At 36.8% G+C, this 12,471-nt stretch overlaps 1 long non-coding RNA gene across 1 annotated transcript; it reads left to right on the top strand.

Annotated features, from left to right (window-relative positions):
• Nucleotides 1-1,166: 1,166 nt before the first annotated feature.
• On the top strand, nucleotides 1,167-5,132 carry LOC149208236 (uncharacterized). Its single transcript, XR_016252078.1, has 2 exons — nucleotides 1,167-1,292; nucleotides 4,782-5,132. It is a non-coding gene; the product is annotated as an uncharacterized LOC149208236 (long non-coding RNA).
• The last annotated feature ends 7,339 nt before the right edge of the window (nucleotides 5,133-12,471 follow it).

Consider the following 12,471-nt stretch of genomic DNA (forward strand, 5'->3'; position numbering starts at 1 on the left):
TCTGACCAAAAAATGTCCTGAATGTGTGTAGTAAGACTTGAAGATCTATATCAATAACTTATGTGAATATCAACTTATGTGAATCCGTGCTTAAGATGGATCCATGCTGGTAAATCATAATGATTTTCTGACCAAAAAATGTCCTGAATGTGTGTAGTAAGTCTGTTGCTTTCAAAGAAATTGAAGTCCTAAGTTTCTCAAATCTTTCCCTATAACTGTCTGGATAATGTTGATATGCCAATAGTCGGCATTCGTAATCCATTCTCAAGTCACATAAGAAGTGAGTGCAACTCAATGTTACTTAGGTGGATCATGGTTGGGTGGGCAGTGGTCTTGCCTGAAACCTTGCGTTTCTTGCCAAGTTTGATGATTGTTTTTTAATGTCTTATTGAATATGTTCCTGGATTTCAATATTTCACTGTTTTAGCTTGATCTTCTAACAAGTTCACTTCTTTGATAACGGTAGCAGTTGGTGGTTATTATTTCTAATTTGTTTCTTTTATCCAGATAGAAACAATACTTGAAATCCAATTTACATTCGTGCATTTTCGTTGTATATTCATGATCACTTTAATTTTCAACAGGTTTGGTATTTGGCTGAGATTTATGTCAGTTTATACTGGAGTTCATAGTACATGTATAATTTTGTTTGTTAATGTATTTTCTGACAAGTATATCAAATGGGATTCAAAAGGGTGGACTGTGGTTATTCACAGTTGAATTTCCATGCGTATTTCATTGTATCATTAGAACTGAGATATGTAATGGCAATAACATCTTTTTCTGAACGTGTCCTTTGCAGTGTTACCTCTATTCTTTGCTTTTCCAGAAAACCGGTTTTATAATTTGTTAAAGTCTATTGTATTCTAATGTAATATTTTGTTTTCATCTGTAGGTATTAAGTGTTTTGGTATCTTCAAAAGAGCTACTGTGTCTTATTCGAAGCATAGATTCGACATACAATGATGTGAAGTCGGGAAGTGCGCCATGCTATTTTGACAGTTTGGATAAGGTAGTTCCTACCATCCGAGAGCAGCTACAGGTCTTCCCTCTATGACCTATACAGTGTTCTGACGTAGGCTACCTTATCCAATGCACCATTTTTAAAAAGGTTTTGTTTTGAAAATGCCTCATTATATTAAGATGTTTCTTTGTGACTACTACAGGACTGGGAGGGTGATTTATCAAATTTTGAGAAAGGCAGTGAAATTACTCACTCTCCTTCGCAAAAAGAAACACCGATGTTGCAACTTTTCAGCACCAGTGATAGTGGAGGCCATCAAATGCTAAAGGTAAGTTTTGTGAATAGTTTCTCTTTATCTCTTTCTTTTTGCAAGACTCATCTGGTTGATGGATAGGTTTATAATTTATTCTGCCCGTACATCAAAATTGGAACCTTACACAGATAATTCCTTACAAACATTAATTCAACAAAATTTTTATTTATGCCATTATAAGGAGGTAACTGCATCAGTAATTGTTTATATTAATTTTCCCAGAGAAAGATGTTCCCTTAACTTGCCCACATATTAACTGTTCCAAGTGAGGAAGTTGGTACATTGTCAGAGTGATGGAATCCCCCTTTCTCCCTCCTTTCCCTGTATTTTTTTTTCTGGGTGAGGAATGGAATTGACTTCTAGTTGAAATACCAGCTGGTAACTGGACAGAACTACTTGGGAATAGATCCTGTAACCTCCCTGGGTATTATGCCTTCTGTAGAAAGGGTTGGGCAAACTGAGCTATACTATTGTGCTAAGTGTTCATTACATATGTACAAACATGAAATCAATCACTATCTTTATTGGGATTTTCTATAACTAAAATGGAAATGAATTCTATAAATCTTCCATACAAAAGGTTAGAATGACTTTAAAGCTCAGGTAGCTGGACATTATTTTATTCAAGGGGAGAGCTGTGTTGGAGTAGATTATTCCTCAATTTTTTGACCACACTGCAGAGCTCATCTTCAGGGTATAATTGAAGTTTGATTAAATTTGGGCTTGATAAGAACATACTTTTAAAAAATTGATTTCTGATTAATCTTAGCTGGATAATAACCTAGTTGTGATTTAATTTTGCTAGTTGGAAAATAATCTGCCATGGTCTGGATCTTCAACTTGTCCTGACGATGAACCACACTTGTTGGTTTGGAACGCGTCGACAAATGATTTATGATGTGATTTATGCCGAAAAATCTTCTCAATAATTGAGTTTCTAAACTTTATAGATGATTTTTATTTTTTATTTTTGGGAGGGGGTGGGGAGGTAATTTAAAGGCCTTTTATTAACTGTTGATAATCACATATGATCCAACCTTCTGTATGCCTCTGGTCTGCCACTAGGGAAACCGGACCATTGGCAATACAGGAGGTCTGCTGTCCAAAAATATACATTTTAAAAAAATATACTGAGTTCTAAAAAAGCCTACAGTGCCTTGGCTTAACAGCCACAAAATATAACACATAATCCTACTATAATAGTAAAGATAGAAAACATAAATTTTCATGAGGAGACTAGGAGGTGGAAACCTCCACATCTATGGGTGCTTGATCACCTGGACTGTCTAGATGAGTTGGGCCTTTGCCATGCAATAAGACTGCTTTTATCCTTGTCAAATGCTTGTCCATGGCTTTAAATTCCAACTGCATCATGTTCATCATCATCAGAATTTTGTTTTTAGTGTCATTTTTGGAAAGGAGTACCCTTCCCTGCAGCTGTCTAGTTGTAATGGGACTGGTACATCTACTCTTGATAGATGACCTTTCAGCAATGAAGCAGTGATACCTCTCAAATTTCCATTGCCATTTTCCCACCCTCAAATGCTAGTTCCAACTCACACGGCAATTGATGAGCTTTCGGGGTTATGTATGCCCTGAGGAGGCCCTGCTGCAGATAGAATCCACCTCAGAAGTGCGTGCCCCGGCCAACTGAGGAGTAAGGACTTGACGAGAGGAAGAAAATAAAGAGACCTGAGTAGGAGCTGATCCCAAGAGGAGGGTAGGCCAAGATGGTCTGGTCCCTCTCTCACACCACACCTCGACAAAGCCTCACACCACCATAAACAAAACCAGAAAAACCATAAAGCAGCAAGGAATAACAGAGGATGCCCTGGATTCAGCATAATCAGATAGAAATTTCCATTCATGAATAACATTTACCATCATGAAACAACACAATGTGCCTTTGCAAAGCTTCCCAAATCTGAACTGAGACCTTGCAAAGATTGCTTTTCTCATGCGAGTTTGGTGGAGAGTAAAAGCATCATCTGAGATAATGAAGGGACGTACAACTATGTACACATTCTCATGAAGTGGTGTGGTGGGCACATCTACCTTGCTGGGGTTAGATGAAGTTAATTTGATGTAAAGCATCAAAGAGGAAACATGACATCAATGACTAGTTAAATGTGTTGTTTAGAAATTAGACAAGGTTAGAGAAGGTTATATTGAAATTTCACATTGGGTTGGCCTATACTTCTACCCCTGTTTTGGTTTCTTCTCTTTTTTCAGCTTTTATTTGTTTACGCAGAGGAGAATTTGCATGTTTGCAAAATTATGCTTTCAGAAACATCTTCATCCATCTGAAAAATCTATAATTTCTCCATAAGTATACAAAAATGGTGAGGAGTGCAGAGTTCCTAAACTACTGGTCTGTCTGATCTTCTGCTGTTAAAACTTAAAGTTAGCTCTAAGAGTCTAAACAAAACAATTTGATAGTTAATTTTGTATGAATTGAAACTTTTGTGTCTACCTTAGATAAAATTTTACCTTGAAGCACATCGTTGTAGATTATACAACCTTTAGGCATACATATTTTCTTGATTATCTCTTCTATTTTTTGCCTCACACCAGATACTTCTAATTGATTTATTCCAAAGTGTGTTTCCATCAATAGTATCAATAGATTTTCGTATAGGGGACCTTGCTAAAAAGATCTTGCATTCTGTCCCTCGTACCTTATTTAAGAAATGCCACCCATTTCCAATGGAGTAGAGGCCACTTGTTTTCATTTTTATCTCTCCAAAGGATGTTTCTAATGATGCTCTCTAGATATTGTATAATTGTAGCAGGGGCCATTAGAATGTTGCTTTGATAGAGGGATATCTGATAGGATTGGCCAGTGTCCAGTCTCTTGCCGTATGTTTCAAACTTGACAGGTAAATAGGATAGGCCAATGGGATTGCTAACTTCATCAGTGTTGATGAGGTAGGGATGTAAAGATTGTCCTATCTCTTCTATTTAAGAAAAGCCCCATCTCTTGTCCATCATGCCCATGGGGGAAGTTCAGTTTAGGTTTCAGCTTATTGTATAATACCAGTGTCCAGTCACTTGCCTTATGCTTCAAACTTGACAGATAAATAGGATGGGCCAATGGGATTGCTAACTTCGTCAGTGTTGATATAAGGTAGAGGCGTGAAGGTTTCCCCTGATAGAGGATATTACAAGTAGAGGAAGGTTCTCAACATGGCATTACTAAGTGATTGCATCCATCTAGAATTTGAAGAATTATATATTTTTGCTTGTCTCTACATTAGATATGTCTACTAAATGCTTCCAGTTAATGGGGCATTGATTTGAGCATTCAATATATTTTTATTCTTTATCAAAGTATTCTTTTGTTGTATTTGTATTTTTCAATTTATGCCTTACGATGTTTCCTTTGCAACATCTAGTGCAAATGCTAGTATATCTTACCTCATTTTATGGTTAACATTGTATAACAAAAACATGCGTTGTGTTATGTAATTAATACTAACATGTAATATTGATTTTTTTTGTCAGAATGCTATAGGTAATGATTGCCAAGACGATGATCCAAATTATGTTCAACATATATCAGGAGATGATGAGGATGAGGATGAGGATGATGGTGGTGAAGGAGGAGATGATGATGATAGTTGCGGTGTTGGTGATGATGTGGATCAGAGTAATGAGGATGGTCAAGATGATCATGAGGATGATCTTGGTGGTGGTAGCTAGGCATGCACATGCATTGTTTTTTATGAAGAAATTATTGTGTAGAATGACATTGTTATGTTTAGATGGGTGTTGTGAATTTACCCTATATCAATGAGACATTTTGATTTTGTAATCATACGATGAGTTTGATTTATGTATGTTGTTAATTTATCGTAGAATAACGATATTCATGAAATATTTTGATTTGTTAATCATATTTGAATTTTACTTGTTTTGATTAAAAATAATACTGATTTTATTAGTATTATGTTGCTATTTTATACATGTTTTGAAAATTGTTAATGACACATTGTTATTTTTTTGGATGGATGTTGTCAATTTCTCTTAAATTTCTTTACAAATGATTTTGAATTGTGATATCTGCTTTAATGATATTTAGAAACTATCATATATTTCACTATGAATCTATAAAGGGGGTCATATATGTAAAGAAAAATATACTCTATATAAGAAGTCAAATGCGGATGTAACCATGGATGCAAAATTGAAAGTAAAATTGGATGTTAAACTAGGAATTAATACAAAATGCAAACAATTGACATACAAAGTGTTTTAAATTAGAAGTGAAAAATTGTGCAATAGTTGACACAAAGAAGGGAACAAAACATGGCATACAAAAGGATATCAAATTGGGCAATAACAAGGACACATAAATGGGCACCAAATTAGATGCAAAAAGAGACAACAACTAGATGTAAAATAAGATGCAAAGTTGAGCATTAAAAAGAAGCAAAAAACGTTACAAATTAATATGCCAAATGATGATGCAAATAATGGTGTAAATTTGGGATGCAAACTTGGGTGCAAAAAAGGAAAAAAAAAAGATGTAAGAAAGACATAAAACAAGATGCAAAATGGGGCTGAAAAAAGGTGAAACCAAGGATGCCATATTGGATGTAAAAAATGATTCCTAATCACATGCAAATTTAGGCTCGAACTCAGACACAAAATTATATGCAAATGTGGACACAAAATGAGGCAAAAAAAGATGCAAATTTGGATGGTGAAAACGATGTAAAACTAGACACCAAAAAAATGCAAAATTGGATGAAAAAGTCGGTGTAAATAATGGTGCAACATTGGACACAAGTAGACACAAAAAATGGTGCAAAAAGGGGCATAAAATAGCTTAAAATTGGATGCAAAACTTGGTGCAAAAACAAATACAAAAGTAGACGTAAAAAATGGCTCTAAATTGAATGTACTATTAGACACAAAATAAGATGCAAAGGTGGACACAACACATGACTCAACATAAGATGCAAATATAAATGCAAATTTGGATGCTCAAAATGATGTAACATTAGATGCAAGAGATGGTGTTAAAAATGATGCAAAATTGGATGAAACAAATGACGCAAAATATGGTGCAAAATGAGATGGGAAAAATGGAGACAAATCAAACGTAAATGTGGATGTAAAAAATGGTCCAAAAAAAGATGCAAAAATGGGCACAAAAATGGATGCAAAATTTGGTGCTAAATCAAATTCAACACATGGTGCAAAGATAGGCACCAAAGCTGGTGCAAAAATAGAAGCAAAAACTAGTGTAAGACTAGATACAAAACCTGGCGTAAGACTAGATGCAAAAACTGACACAAAATGGATGCATAAAAAGACGTTAAATTGGATTCAAAATACAGTGTAAACTTGATGCAAATGATGGTGCAAAAATGGAAGCAAAGAATGACACAAAATAGGAAGCAAAAGAGAATGAAAATAGATGCAAAAAATGACACAAAACTAGAAGCAAAACCTGTCATAAAATAAGATGCAAATCTTGGTTCAAAATTTGACGCAAAAAATGATGCATAGTTTGGTGTAAAAAATGATGCAAAATCTAGCGTGAAAAAGGATGCAAAATCAGGTGCAAAAAAGGACGCTTTAAAAATTGTACAATAGAGCCAGATTTAGCGCCAGGTTGCTCATCACAATTACAAAAAAAATGCACTAAAATCTGGTGCTAAATCTGGCGCAAATCGCTGGTTTTGTTGTAGTGATGATATACTAATCTACAGCAAGTCTTGGAAGGATCATGTTGAACATGTTGACAGGGTGCTACAACTATTGGAGGAGAAACAATTATATGCAAAAAGATCCAAATGTTTCTTTGGAGTCCAGGAGGTGGAATAATTGGGTCATATTGTATCTCATGAAGGAGTTAAGGTAGACCCTAGCAAAATTAAATCCATTAAGGAATGGAAAATCCCCACATCCATAAAGCATCTGCGAGGATTTCTTGGCTTGATAGGGTATTATCGCAAGTTTGTTAAGAATTATGGGAGAATAGCAGCACCTCTAACAACATTATTGAAGAAAGATTCATTTTCATGGACTCCGAAAGCAACAAAGGCCTTTGAACATCTTAAAGAGGCAATGTGCCAAGCACTGGTCTTAGCTACACCGGACTTCACAAAAACCTTTATTGTGGAATGTGATGCTTCAGGAAATGGAATTGGTGTTGTTCTAATGTAAGATGAAAGACCCATTGCTTTTGAAAGTCGTCCAATCAAGGGAAAGTTTTTAAGCAAAGCTATTTATGAGAAGGAAATGTTGGAAATACTCCATGCACTTAAGAAATGGCGGCCCTACCTAATGGGAAGACACTTCAAGGTAAAAACGGATCATGATAGCCTTAAATACTTTTTAGAACAAAGATTATCCTCTGAAGAGCAACAAAAGTGGGTCACAAAGATGTTGGGTTATGACTTTGAAATCATCTACAAAAAAGGGAAGCAAAAAGTGGTGGCAGATGCACTCTCAAGAAAGGATGAGGATGTGGAAGCATTGTTGTGTGCCATTTCTATTATCCAACCAGATTGGATAAACGAAGCAAGGGAGGAATGGAAGAATGACGAAGAAGTGTGGGCACTTATTCGAAAGCTACAACAAGATTCCAGTACTTCTGATACATTTAGCTGGCAAAATGATTTGTTATGGTACAAAGATCGATTATACCTCTGTAAGAATTCCCAGCTAAAACAAAAGATTCTTATGGAATTGCACACTTCTCCCTTAGGAGGGCACTCAGGATTTTTAAAAACTTACCACAGGGTTAAGAAGGAATTTTTTTGGGATGGCCTTAAATCATATATTCAAAAGTTTGTGGCGGAATGTTTGGTTTGCCAACAAAATAAATTTGAAAAAATTAAGACACTGGGTTTATTACAACCTTTATCCATTCCAAGCCAACGTTGGGAGGAGGTTTCAATGGATTTTATCACAGGTTTACCCAAGTCTGAGGGAAAGAGAGTCATCATGGTGGTAGTTGACAGACTTACCAAGTATGCACACTTTTGTGCATTATCACATCCATTTAAAGCCAGTACAGTTTCTACTGCATTTATGGAAATAGTTCAAAAGCTACATGGAAACCCAAAGATTATTGTAAGTGACAGAGATCCCATTTTCACTGGAAATTTTTGGACAGAATTATTTTCTTGTCTTGGTACTCAGTTAGCTCATAGCTCATCTTATCACCCTCAATCTGATGGGAAAATTGAGATAGTAAACAAATGTTTGGAAGGATATCTTCGTTGCTTTGTATCTGATAAACAAACACAATGGGTCAAATGGTTGCCTCTGGCTGAATGGTGGTATAACACTTCCTTCCATACAGCAACAAAAATGACCCCATTTATGGCACTTTATGGGTATCAACCACCATCCATCACATCATATTTAAGATAAAATTCTAAGGTTCAGGCAGTGGAACATCACATCGAACATCAACAACAAGTCTTCCAACTCTTAAAGGATAACCTCGTGTTGGCACAAAATAGAATGAAACAACAGGCAGATCAACATCGCAGTGAAAGAAGTTTTGATGTAGGTGATTGGGTATTCCTACGACTACAACCATATAAGCAAATGTCCCTAAAGCAAGCTAAGAAGGATAATAAATTATCACCAAAGTATTATGGTCCGTACAAGGTGTTGCAAAAGATTGGTACTGTGGCATACAAATTGGATCTTTCTACAGCTTCTCGATTGCACCTAGTTTTCCATGTTTCATGTTTAAAGAAGGTTATAGGCGACAAGCTCCCAATTCAAACAATATTGCCAGAACTTGACGAGGAAGGAAAAATTATGTTGGAACCGGAAGCAGTCACAGAAACAAGAACTCGACAGCTACGGAATCGATCAATTTCAGAGTATCTTATCAAGTGGAATAACTTATCCGCTGAAGATTCCACATGGGAGGATGAGAATTTTATGCAGAAGTATCCAGAACTACTCAAGTGTTGAGGACAACACTTTTTTGAAGGAGAGGGGCATGTTGGGTCCCTATAATACTAGTGATTACCCCATTACTATTGTAGTTATAACCCTTATTTATATTGTTGTGCCCCTATTACCCCCATATTGTTATTTCTGTGCCCCATAGAATCCCTATATTGTTATTTTTGTGGCTTTATATTATTATTGTTAGGTCGACTGGATTATATTGTGACTCCTTAGACTCCTATATAAAGAAAGGAGGTTTTGTCATTTGTATCATCTAAGAATTGTTCATTTATGTGATGTAAAGGAGGTTGCCCCCTCGAAGAGGCTGAATTATAAGGCATTGATCTATCTTTTCTATCTTTTCTTGAGATGGTTTCATAACAGCTGGCAACAGGGGCAAAGATATGTGTGTTAGCTAGAGTCAATAACTGCCCTTCGAAGATAGCAGGTTAGCCTATGATGGCAGACCTAAACCTACTTCCCCTTGGATCGTATGATGTTTTGATAGGCATGGACTGGTTGGAAAGATGCTGGTCCATTATAAACTGTAAAACAAAAACTATCTGCTACAATAATAACTAGGAGAAAAGTAGGAGATGTGGGGTATTTTGAGGCCAGTGCAGATTCGGCCAATAACCGCCCCTCAATTAGCAAAGTGTATCAGGAAAGCTTGTTAGGTTTATGCCATTCAAGTTGGTTATGCCAACTCAAAAGATAAGACTGCCACTTTGGAAAGCATTCCAATGGTTCAAGAATTTGCAGATGTGTTCCCTGAAGAGATACTAGGACTGCCACCCAAGAGAGACATAGACTTCACTATCGAATTAGTGCCAGGGGCAGCCCTAGTGTCCCGAGCTTTGTATCGAATGAGCACACCAGAATTAATAGAATTGAAAATGCAATTGCAGGAACTTTTGGATAAAAATTACATCCGCCCTCGTGTTGTTCGTTAAAAAGAAGGATGGGACCCTCCGTATGTGCATGGACTATCGTCAATTGAATAAGTTGACAATTAAGAACAAGTACCTTTTACCCCGTATTGATGAACTTTTTGATCAGGTAAAAGGGGCAACCATATTCTCAAAAATCGATTTATGATCAAGATACCACCATATCAGAATCAAAGAGGAGGACATAGCCAAAACTACCTTTAGAACTTGCTATGGACACTATGAATTTGTGGTCTTACCCTTTGGGCTAACCAATGCCCCCGTGACCTTTATGTGCTTGATGAACAACGTATTTCATCAGTATTTATACAAGTTCGTGTTAATTTCTATTAATGATATACTGATATATTCCTGGATATGGAGGAACACAAGGAACACCTCAGATTGGTATTACAAACTCTATGGAAACATCAATTATACGCCAAATATAGCAAGTGCGACTTCTTTAAAGAAAAAATTCAGTACTTGGGACATATAATCACTAAATATGGAATCGTTTTGGATCCAGAGAAGATAAGGACCATAATGGAGTGGCTAGTGCCAAAGGACGTAGCGGATATATATGATCCTTCATGGGATTAGCGGGTTACTATAGGCAGTTTGTGGAATATTTCTCGAGAGTGGCTTACCTATCACTTCCTTGCAGAAAAAGGGGAAAACTTTTAAATGGAACGCAAAATGCTAAAAGGTTTTGAACAACTCAAGCATCTGCTCACCACTGCACCTATATTAAGCAGAGCAGATCCAGGAAAGAACTATGTGGTGTGCATAGATGCGAGTAAAGAAGAAGTAGGAGGAGTATTAATGCAGGAAGGTAAGGTAATCGCCTATGAATCTAGGAAACTAAAGGAGCACGCGTATAAATACTCCGCTTACGATTTGGAGCTAACAACTGCCATTCATGCTTTAAAGATGTGGCGTCACTATCTGATGGGAATTTTTTTTTGTTGATGACGGACCATCACAGCTTGACTAGTTACTTCAAACAGCCTACCTTAAATGCTAGGCAGGCGTCGTGGGTAGATTTCCTAACTGGATTTGATTTCGAAATCAAACATCTGAAGGGGAAAGAAAACTGGGTAGCTGACGCTTGAAGTCAAAAGGTACATTGCCTCTACGAAATTGCTTGTAGTGAAGGGCAGACTACTCTCAATGAGATGATTAAAAATGCAGAAGAACAGGACCAAAATTATCAGCATATAGGACATCAAGTTCAAAATCCAAACAGTCACGAATATCATCAAGGCTATGCAATGGATGCTGCTGGCATGCTGAGATACAAAAAACGATTATATGTACCCAACCAAAGTAACATTAAAAGTTTGATTTTAGATGAATTTCATAAGAGTCCTTATGCTAGACACCTGGGATACCAAAAGTAGATTTCAGCACTCCAAAAGGAGTACTACGGCCCAGGCATGAAAAAAGAGGTAGCAGAATATTTGACACGTTGCTTGGAATGCTAACAAGTCAAAATAGAGCATCAGCACCCTGCTGGGTTATTGCATCCGTTGCCAATTCCAAAGTGGAAGTGGCAAACCATTTCCATGGATTTCATAACAGGGTTACCCAAATCCAAGAGGAACAATGACTCCATCATAGTGGTGGTAGACAAATAAATCAAATCAGCCAAGACAAATTAAGCAAATCAACCCATTTTATACTTGTACAGTCCACCTTTAGAGCGGCACATATTGCCAACATTTTTATGCAAAACATTTTTAGGCTGCATGGGTTACCTAAAACTATAATTTATGATCGTGATGTAAAATTCACATCAGTCTTTTGGAGAACTCTGTTTGAGGGATTGGGTACTCAATTAAATTTCAGTACCGCCTATCATCCTCAGACCGATAGATAAACAAAACCGGTGAATCAGGTTGTAGAATATATGCTAAGATCATATGTGATGCAGCAACCATCAAAGTGGGAAGACTATTTGCACTTGGTCGAGTTTGCATACAACAATGGCTATCATACGTTCCTGCAAATGAGCCCATTTGAAGTGTTGTACGGATGAAAATGCCGCACACACTCCAGTTGGGGGGGGACTTGAGGACAGGCTGATGTTGGGCCCCAAAATGCTTAAAGAGATGGAAGAAATGATCAAGAAGGTTCGATCCAATTTAAAGGCAGCCCAAGATAGGAAAAAGAATTTCACTGACCGGAAGTGAAATTTTAAAGAATACCAAGTAGGATATCATGTGTATGTGAGAACTCGAGAAAAAAGGAATACATTACAATGGAGTGGGTGTGCCAAGCTGGCACCCCAGTTTTGTGGACCATTTCAAATCTTAGCAAGAATTGGGCTGGTG

The sequence above is a fragment of the Pinus tabuliformis genome, chromosome 1_2 (assembly GCF_031772625.1).
Source record: "Pinus tabuliformis cultivar Carrire ecotype Pingquan chromosome 1_2, CPIR1, whole genome shotgun sequence".
In the NCBI taxonomy this organism is placed as follows: Eukaryota; Viridiplantae; Streptophyta; class Pinopsida; order Pinales; family Pinaceae; genus Pinus; species Pinus tabuliformis.